Below are 9,680 nucleotides of genomic sequence, written 5' to 3'. Positions count from 1 at the left end.
AATCTGCAAAATTGTTTAAAAATAAACCAACACCAACATAATGCAGCATACACTTTAATTTAGTCTTAAAAGTCACAATAATATTTGATTATAATATCTGACAATGTTTGAAATGATGTCCTGTTGACCCTAGATATTTATAAAAAGCCTCGTGTCTGTTTACTTAATATGGACATTAAAGTGTAATGCAAGGCATACCTTTTTTTTTTTTTTTTTCTTTCAATTTTTAAGGAGAATTAGCAGATTGGTCTACAAGTGTCTATATGCTGACCTAATCTTTCTGGAACTGCATTACCTGGAAGAAACTTCTCAAATTTTTGAAATATATTTTTTATTACTATATAATTTTTTGACAACATTTAAACATGGCTCCACGTGAGTCGCACAGGCAGAGATGGACCAAGCAGCAAGCAGATGGCACTGACAATCATTAGATAGCAGAACTCAGTACTCTGCAAAATTCTGCTTCTGACAAAAGTATATTTTTAAACCATAAATAAAACATGACACACCCTGCCACACACAAATTTTAAACCAAATGAGAAAGAATTAGGATCCACCACACAAACACAACAATACATAGCACACTAGTAAGAGGAAGATGGCTCTGGTGTTTATACACATAAACTCACAGGCTACAATACATCCAAACAGAAAGAATACATTTCACTAAGAGGGAGTTATCCATTCTGGTCACACAAGCCAACTCCAAAAATACATAGAGGCAACATCAAAAACATGGGTGCTGCCCATCTGGAGAGACATCATTTTCTTCTTTTTCTCCCCGCCTGAGGCTGTTCTTCTTTGGAAGGTCTGCGGAGCGACCTTCGTTGGGCCTGCCCAGTGGGCTGTTCTTCCTGGGCAAGGGCAGGGGAGGGAGCCGATGTGGGTGGCTCTCTGCCACTGTGGGCAAGGGAGACAGCGATGGCCTGGAGCCCTTGCAAGATGTTATTTGCAAGGGTTTGGAATGAGGAGGCAAGTTGTTCTTGGCCCTGCCTGATCTCTGCCAGACCTTGGCAGAGTTGAGCAACACCTTGCTCAACACAGGTTCGGTGCTCAGTGAGCCGGACAGCTATCTGGCTTACCTCCCGGATGACCCCGTCTTGAAACCGATTTAGGCTCTCACCATACCTAGCGATTTCAAGCAGGATCTCCGGGATAGCAGAGGGTTGGGTGGGGGGGCCAGTAGGAACCTGCAGAGGTGGGATTTGTTGGCCCACACTGCCAGACTCACTAGGTCCCTCCACCTCAGCCTCAACCACATAACCGTCCTGTGACTCAAACGGATCACCCCCCTGTGCTGTGTTTTGTGGCAAGCAAATAGAAGAATGTGTGGGAAAAAAGTAGGATACAAAATTAGTTTGTTATTAGAAATACTGTCAAAATTACAGCCAACTAAATGTGTAAACTTACCTTCCAAGTCATGTCCCGTCAGGATCTCAGGCAGGTCCGTGTCCATATGAGACACCCCTTGGCCCTCCTCATAACTGACACAGGGCATCGCCATCTCCTCCAAGTCAGTATACTCCACAGCGACAGGTGCTCCTCCACCTGTAGCCCTTGAGGCATTCCACTCCGCAGCCCTCTTTGCCTTCAGGCGGGATTTGAAGTCGGCCCACCTACATATGTATTGTGAAAGAGGGACAAAGTAGAGTCTTATTATTTGTCTAAGCTAATATATAGGACACGTGTTCTGCTTGTGTTTGCTAGACATAACATCACATGTAACTACATTTTTTAGTCAACTTAGCACAGAAAAAGGACTGTCAATATGCACTTACCGTCGTCTCACTTCCTGTGATGTTCTGACGACAGAGCCAACGTCATTCACAGATTTTGTGATGTCTCTCCAGATGCGAGCTTTTGAAGCTGCCCCCATGTTTTTTGGGCCTCTATGGATTTTGGACATGGCCTGCGTGACCAAGACACGCAACTCCCTCTTAGTGAATGCAGGCTGTCTTTTCTTCCGTCTGGAGGTAGCCTGTGAGGTTTCTTCTTGTTGGTCATCACCATCTTCCTCCTCACTAGCAGCTTCTGCCTGTTGTGTTTGTGTGGCTAAAGCCAATTCTTCCTCAGTTTGGTCACTTTGTGTGTGTGGCAGGGTATCCCCACTCAATTGTTGTGGTTCAGAAGCAGACATTTGCAGAGTACTAGGTCCTGCCTCTTCAACATCCGCAGAGGCGTATTCCAGCATGCGCCTTTGGCAATCTAGGCGTCTTTTCCGCAATGCCATCTCCTGCTCTGCAATGCGGTCCATCTCTGCTGCGATTTGCTCACGAGAAGCCATGTTTGTGATGACGTGTACGGCGAGGTGTGTGCGCTTATATACCTACGTGCGAAGCGTTAATTCACACTGGTGTACACAATCTGGTTGATTGCACTGCTTATTTAAGGGCCTACTTTGCACGCTGTGAGTGTAGGTAGTTTTGAGTTTCACTTGAGTTTGTTGGCTTGTGCGTGAAGGTGCTATAGGAATTTGCAGAGTGAGTAATTGTCAAGCATACATTTGTCCTTTCGTTTGCGTTTTGAATATAGACATTTTTTTGTTGCGTTTTTTCGTTTGTGAGTATTCAGGAAATCTTCTTGGTAATTTTTTGAATTCAAAGTTGTTTTTTTTTGGTTTTTTTTTAATTTTTATTAAAAAACACAGATATATTTTGCAAGTCCATTTTTGTAAATAAACCTGTGCTTCTTTGATTTGACTGTCATTTTTGTTCTCTTGTAGGAGTTGTTTTTTGGGTGAGGAAACCCTTGTATATTTTGAGTTTTTGGTGTGCAAGAAAACACAAAAACTTTATTGATTTTGGATCAGGTAAGTGCCCTTTGCCTGTGTTGTTGTTTGTTTGTTTGTTTGAATGGTCTGTATGTTGTTTTTGACTGTCATTTTTGTTCTCTTGTAGGAGTTGTTTTTTGGGTGAGGAAACCCTTGTATATTTTGAGTTTTTGGTGTGCAAGAAAACACAAAAACTTTATTGATTTTGGATCAGGTAAGTGCCCTTTGCCTGTGTTGTTGTTTGTTTGTTTGTTTGTTTGTTTGAATGGTCTGTATGTTGTTTTTGACTGTCATTTTTGTTCTCTTGTAGGAGTTGTTTTTTGGGTGAGGAAACCCTTGTATATTTTGAGTTTTTGGTGTGCAAGAAAACACAAAAACTTTATTGATTTTGGATCAGGTAAGTGCCCTTTGCCTGTGTTGGTGCCTGTTTGTGTTTGTTCAAAGTGTTGTTATTATGTTTCTTTGCCATTTTGTAAAGACAAGTATTTTTTCTTACCTGGATTGATCTGCAAAGTAGTGTTTTTCTTGCCTGGCCTAGCTACTAAATGGTTTTTTTTTGTTACTTGATTGAATTTTTTCCTTTATTTTATTTTTATTTATATTTGTTTTATGGTGTTTGTGATGTGTTTGATGCTCAGAAATCTAGAAACTTACATTTTTGGTTTTTCTCAAATTAACATATGTAGTTTTTTTAAATTTTTTTTTTTTTTTTTTTTACATTTTGATCCTGAATTGAACCCAGAAATAATGTCGTACGCTCCTGCAGTAAGTTGACTCCACCTTTTTTTATACATTTATTGTTTGTATATTTTTTAATAAATAATTTTGGAGTATTAAACATTTTTTTGTTTGTATCTCAAAAAAGTGTGTTATGTCGATATTTATCGCAGCAGAAGCCCTACCTCCCCAACCCACGCCAGCACTCCCACCCCAACCGCCAGCCCCACAACCACAACCGGCTCCTCATCAACCAAGGCAACGGAGGCGTGCTAGGCCACCAATTTTCAGAACCCGTGTCCTACTTTTTGGGATGCCAGATGATGTGGTGGTGCGTAGATACAGGCTGCCACCACATCTAATCCTAGACACTCTCTCCATAATAGAGAGTGATCTGGAGTCTGAAATTCGGTATCCTACAGCAATACCACCATTGACACAATTCCTTGCTGTGTTACATTTTTTGGCTACAGCCTCATATCAACATGTTGTGGGAGACCTGGTTGGCATGTCGCAGGGCCAGTTCAGTAAGATCCTGCGGCGTGTCTGCCAGGCTTTCCTAAAGCGGGTGAAGCAATTCATTGATATGCCTTTGGATGTTGGTGCCCTAGATGTGGTGAAGCGGCAATTTGAGGAAGGTGGTAGTCGCTTCCCACATGTTATTGGGGTTGTGGATGGCACACATGTTGCTATTCAGCCACCAAGACATAATGAAGAAATTTATAGAAACAGGAAACTGTTTCATTCTCTGAATGTAATGGTTGTTTGTGGGCCATCCCTCCAGATCCTTTCCCTGAATGCCAAGTTTACTGGAAGTTCACATGATGCATATGTCATTAGACAATCAGGGATATGGCAGAGATTAAGAGCAAGTCAACGAGCAGACATGTGGTTATTGGGAGAGTTTGAAGATATTTTTTAACTTAAAAATAAATGAAATTTTATAATATACTCTTTTTAATTTAAGGTTTTTCCTCAAACAGGAGACCGTGGATATCCTTGCACCCCCTGGCTCATGACTCCTTACCGTAATCCCAGGCCAGGACCACAGATGGCATTTAACTCCGCGCTTACTGCCACTAGGCAGCTGGTGGAGCGCACAATTGGTGTCCTTAAAGGGCGGTTTCGTGTGCTCCACCGCACTGGTGGCGACATCATGTATTCGCCGGAGATGGCAAGTAAAATAGTGGTCCTGTGCGCAATACTACATAATATCGCGGTAAGGAGTAGTGTAGAGCTTCCTCAGGCAGAGGAATTGCCTGATGAGGAGCCAGGGGTTGTTCGACACTTCGGTGGTGGGAGTGTTACACGGAGGGGGAGCCAAGTGAGGGCAAGGATTGTTGCCGAATATTTCAGGTATAGTGTTTTTATATTATTTTTATGTTAAAAAAACAAAGCACAGTATGCTTATGTTTTGTTTGTAATGTTGACATTTTGTTTGAGATTGTAAGGTCATTGTGTAATGGCTTTGGAGTTTTTGTTTATTTGTCATTTTTAAAAAAGTAAAAATCCGTTAACACGTTAAGCTTACAATTTGAGATTAGTACAAAATATAATGTGATGTGGCTAAATAGTGTCCTTATTTGTTTTATATCCTAAAATCTTGATTATTTAAACAAACACAAAAACAAATGAAATTGAATGTTGCCCACTTTGTGACTGTCCAGCTGAATGATCACACAAACTGTGGTGAGTACACAGATATGTTTACAATTTTATTCAAAACTGTGTGTCTCTGTGTCTGTTTGTGTTATGGTTTTTTTTTTTTTTTTTTTATGCTAAAATTTACTTCTGCGGATGCGTTTTTCCGCTCGTGCGAAATAACACTGCTCTTCACAGCATTGCAAAGATCAATAAAGTTATTAGAAATGACAACAGATTTATGACCAATCACATGCTAACAGACGCTATAAATATATGCCCAAATAAGGAAAACGCCATTGCCAAGATGCGTGCTGCACCGTTCACCAGGCGTGAGCTCCGCGTCCTGGTTGCGGTGATGGACCGCCGCGTAGGCCGCGTTGGGCGCTTCATCCCAAATCGGGTGAAGCGCGAGGCCTACGCGGAGGTCCGCCGCCTGCTGCGGACTCGCGTCCGCAGCAGGCGGTCAATCATTCAACTTGAGAGGAGATGGAGTGATCTCCGCAGGAGGACTCCCGAGCTGTTGGCGGAGATCCGCCAGCAAATACGTTCTATGCATACACGAAGTAAGTTACATTACATAAGAATATTAGCAAACATTGTGCAAATTTACACTAAGTGGTAGGCTAATTGCAACGCTGAGTGTGTTTTTTTACAAAATAGGACAGTGTGTGTGGTTAGGGCAAACAGTACTGACTGTAGCAAACTGTCACCAAACAAGTGCATGTTTTCAAGAATTAATAACCAGCCAGGAAACTGTTCCCAAATACTTGATCATTGCTGCCTATATAATAAGGTGCCTTGAATAGTGATCTGGTGATGTTGCCTAGACCAATCAATATGACTCAATGGACTAGATTACGGAATGAGCTTCAAAGTAAAAGTTAGGACTCATTTTGTTTGCTGTGGCCAACATGAATAGGATTTATACATGTTTGATTTTCATTTCTAAAAAACACTGTATTTTACATGGAACAGAACATTGAAAATTGAAATTGTTTACTATGTAATTTCACATGTAAACTAAATGTTGTCAAAAATATCATTATAGGACAACAACAACGGCAGACCTCTCCGCCCCCTTCCCCTTCCCAGTCCCCCTCCCCTTCTCACTCCCCCTCCCCTTCTCACTCCCCCTCCCCTTCCCAGTCCCCCTCATCTTCCCAGTCCCCCTCATCTTCCCAGTCCCCCTCAGCTTCCCTGGCCCACACCACTTTACACTCCCCTTCTCACCACACCTCTCCATCTCTTTCTGGGACCCCTTCTCCTCCTTCCCATATCCCTTCTCCTTCAACTTCTAAATCACCATCTCTGCCCCCCTCACCCTCTATTGGCTTAACTTTCTCTCCGCCCCCCTCGCCCTCTCAATCAGACCCCCCCTCTGAAATTCCAGCACCAATCCAGCCTCCTTCCCCCATCCAGCCTCCTTCCCCAATCCCTCCTCCTTCCCCAATCCCTCCTCCTTCCCCCATCCAGCCGCCTTCCCCCATCCAGCCGCCTTCACCCATCCAGCCAACATCCCCACCCAGTGAATGGGCAGAGGAAGCCCCTGAAGCCAGTTCAGGGAGTGTTCATGTTGCCGTGGAAAGTAAGTTTTTTTTTTTTTGTTTTTTTAAATGATTACCTACTTACACTTACAATGACAAAACATGCAGTGTTGTACTGTTTGAAATCTTGTACCAAGGACAAAAATTTGTGTTTTTCTTCATGGTGTACATGTTGCATTTACATATTTGTGAGTGTCATTATATGTACAGTGTTTATGTGTGCAATGTTTTGTGTGTCCACTCTAGGTTGACACTCATTAGGTAGCCAGGGTTGCCAGGACAACAAGGTTTATATGTGGGTTTTTTTCTGGGAAACAGTTAGACCTGAGTGGAGTTTAGTATGTTGTTGGTCTTTTACACTTGTGCCTGTGTAGTCTTAATATTTGCACTTACAAAACACATGCTTCACTTTGTTATGCAGCCTAATGACACAGTGATTTGTGTTGTGAAAGTTACACTCACAAAATGACTATTTGTTAAAGTCAAACCTGTTTGCAATTATTTAGTAAGGGCAGCTTTCAGGGAGTGTGGGAATGCTAGGATATGTTGGCCTTCTGAAGATGTTGATATGCAGTGTGATGATGCAGCACCAAACCCCTTAAAAATATTAAAAAAACACTCCAGATGTGAATGAATGCCAACATGGTGTAACAGTGACGAAGATGGTAGTTATCTTTAACATGGGATGTCGCCCATAGCAACCAATACAAATAAACTTTACAATTGGGGAACCACTTCTACAAGATAATCATCTTATTTTGGCTTGTTTGCTATGGGCAACGCTCCATCTTAAAATGAACTCACATAGTAGTAAATGTAGCCCATGGTCTAGAATACTGTAAAAAGTATCCAAAAAAGCCTGAGCAGGCTTGTGTGTTTTTCTGCTAATGATTGTACCATAAAACAGCCATGATGTATAAACTTTGCCATTAAGCATGCCTGTCCAAACTGCGCAACTGCAACTGTAGAGAAACTACACATCCCAGCATGCCCTGACACAGGTTTGGCATTCCCTGGCCCCAAAACTGAGTTAACGCATGCTGGTATATGTAGTTTCACACCAGCTTGAGGGATGCAGTTTGGACATGCCTGCATTAAAGTGTGCTTTGTGCCTTGCTTGTATAATAAGCAATGTGAGTAAGTTAGTAATGCTTATGTTATCTTTTAATTTCAGATGTTGCCGTTGGAGATCCCACATCGTTGCGGGAGATTGTGGGAAACATGAGGCGACATCTCCAGGCCTTGCTGGGTCTGCTAGATGATATGGAAAATTTTTGTTAATTTTTTTATGTTTTTTAAAACCAAAAATTATCTTATCATTTCTAAAAATCTTAAAAAATAAATAAAAGAAAATTATTATACTTAAGCGGGTGTTTATTATTTAATAATGCAATAAAGGAACAGCAGATTGCAGAACAAACATTTCTTACATTAAACATTTCATACAGCTAACGTAAGTTATTTTAAAAATCTAAAACAAACATGTTATTGGCTAAATAAACATGCAAAAACCTTCATTCACATACAAAAACTCTACTTTAATAAATTCACAAAACACATTAGACCAAGCACATTGCAAACATCTATATTTATATTAAACATGTAAATAGAAATAGGTTCTTTTATGGCTACAAAGTGTTCTTCAGGTATTTATAAAATACTTAATTGATCATGAACATTACAATTCAGTCACTAATTGGATTTGTAATTGAGGAGGGCTTGTGGACTTTTAATTGGAAGGTGTTATTCCACTTAATAGTAAAAAAAAACAATGTGGTGCGTTTCTACGCAAAAGTGAGCACTTTAACTGATAAATGTGTAAATCTACGACTACCTAGTATTTTTACGAATAAGTATGTGTTAATGCGATAGTTTCGCAATGCTGCGATGGTTTCGCATTGCTGCGATGTCATTTGGCGTACGCCCACTTTGTGTAATACTGCGTACGAATGTGCAAAAATACGTTGGGGGCGGATGTTCGCAAATTTACTACACTAACGCAACTTTGCGAATATGTTGTGCGAACGAAAAACTTAGCGAACAACTCGGAATGAGGGCCACTATCTCTAGCATTACTGATATCATACAGATTAGCATATAATAAATAGTGGAGTTTGGTTATGTATTGATCAATGCATGTAGCTGCAGCCCCACAGCAAGGGACTCCACTCTGTTGCAGTACCTAACACTATAGGGGTTCAAACCTAGGGCACGGGACCCCCGAAACCACCACAGCCAAGTGACCCCAGGGCATCACAGGGAAAGATTATGTGTAGTTAGAAGGATTAAGGAATAGGTGAAAAAAGAGTGTTAAGGAGTGAATTAATATAAGTGAAAAAAGTGTGACATGTATAATAAACAAACAGTGAAAGTGCCAAATTAAATGTAATGCTGCGATGCTCTGTTGTCACTCAGCCATGGCAGTCCAAAATGCTCCATACCCCAGGAGCCACCCTATTGCTGACTTATAGTACAGAATAATTGGACTTACCTAGACTTGCGCCATATACAAAAGTGCAGTCATGCTTGGTACCCTAGTTAAAATAAATGAGGGTCAAGTGTGGGTGGGTGTAAGTCTAAGAATGAAGGTGTCTCACTCCTTCAGGTGTGTCTATATAAAACACTTTTAGTTTGCTAGGGAGGGGCCTTAAGACTGCACACCTATAGCTGCCAGTAATGTGAGGTGCTACCTACTGAGACTTGTAGTTCTACAGAGAAAAGGGGGGTGTTGTAGGTGCACTATCTCTAGCATTACTGATATCATACAGCTTAGCATATAATAAATAGTGGAGTTTGGTTATGTATTGATCAATGCATGTTGCTGCGGCCCCATGGCAAGGGACTCCACTCTGCTGCAGTACCTAACACTATAGACAGATTCCCACCTAACCCAAAACTGCACAGGGCATCTATACCCTTCTCCCTACACCAACGAAAGATATCATCCTCATTTACAATTTCCATCTTTCCTGATTGGTAAACAGGAGATCCTAAGATCTCAG

At 41.3% G+C, this 9,680-nt stretch overlaps 1 long non-coding RNA gene across 1 annotated transcript; it reads left to right on the top strand.

Annotated features, from left to right (window-relative positions):
• The first annotated feature begins 4,478 nt into the window (after positions 1–4,478).
• LOC134943607 (uncharacterized) lies at positions 4,479–6,402 on the top strand. Its single transcript, XR_010181629.1, has 3 exons — positions 4,479–4,846; positions 5,158–5,179; positions 6,183–6,402. It is a non-coding gene; the product is annotated as an uncharacterized LOC134943607 (long non-coding RNA).
• The last annotated feature ends 3,278 nt before the right edge of the window (positions 6,403–9,680 follow it).

The sequence above is a fragment of the Pseudophryne corroboree genome, chromosome 7, assembly GCF_028390025.1.
Source record: "Pseudophryne corroboree isolate aPseCor3 chromosome 7, aPseCor3.hap2, whole genome shotgun sequence".
Lineage (NCBI taxonomy): Eukaryota > Metazoa > Chordata > Amphibia > Anura > Myobatrachidae > Pseudophryne > Pseudophryne corroboree.
The sequence above is the reverse complement of the archived record's forward strand: the minus strand, read 5'-3'. Positions and strand labels throughout refer to the sequence as shown.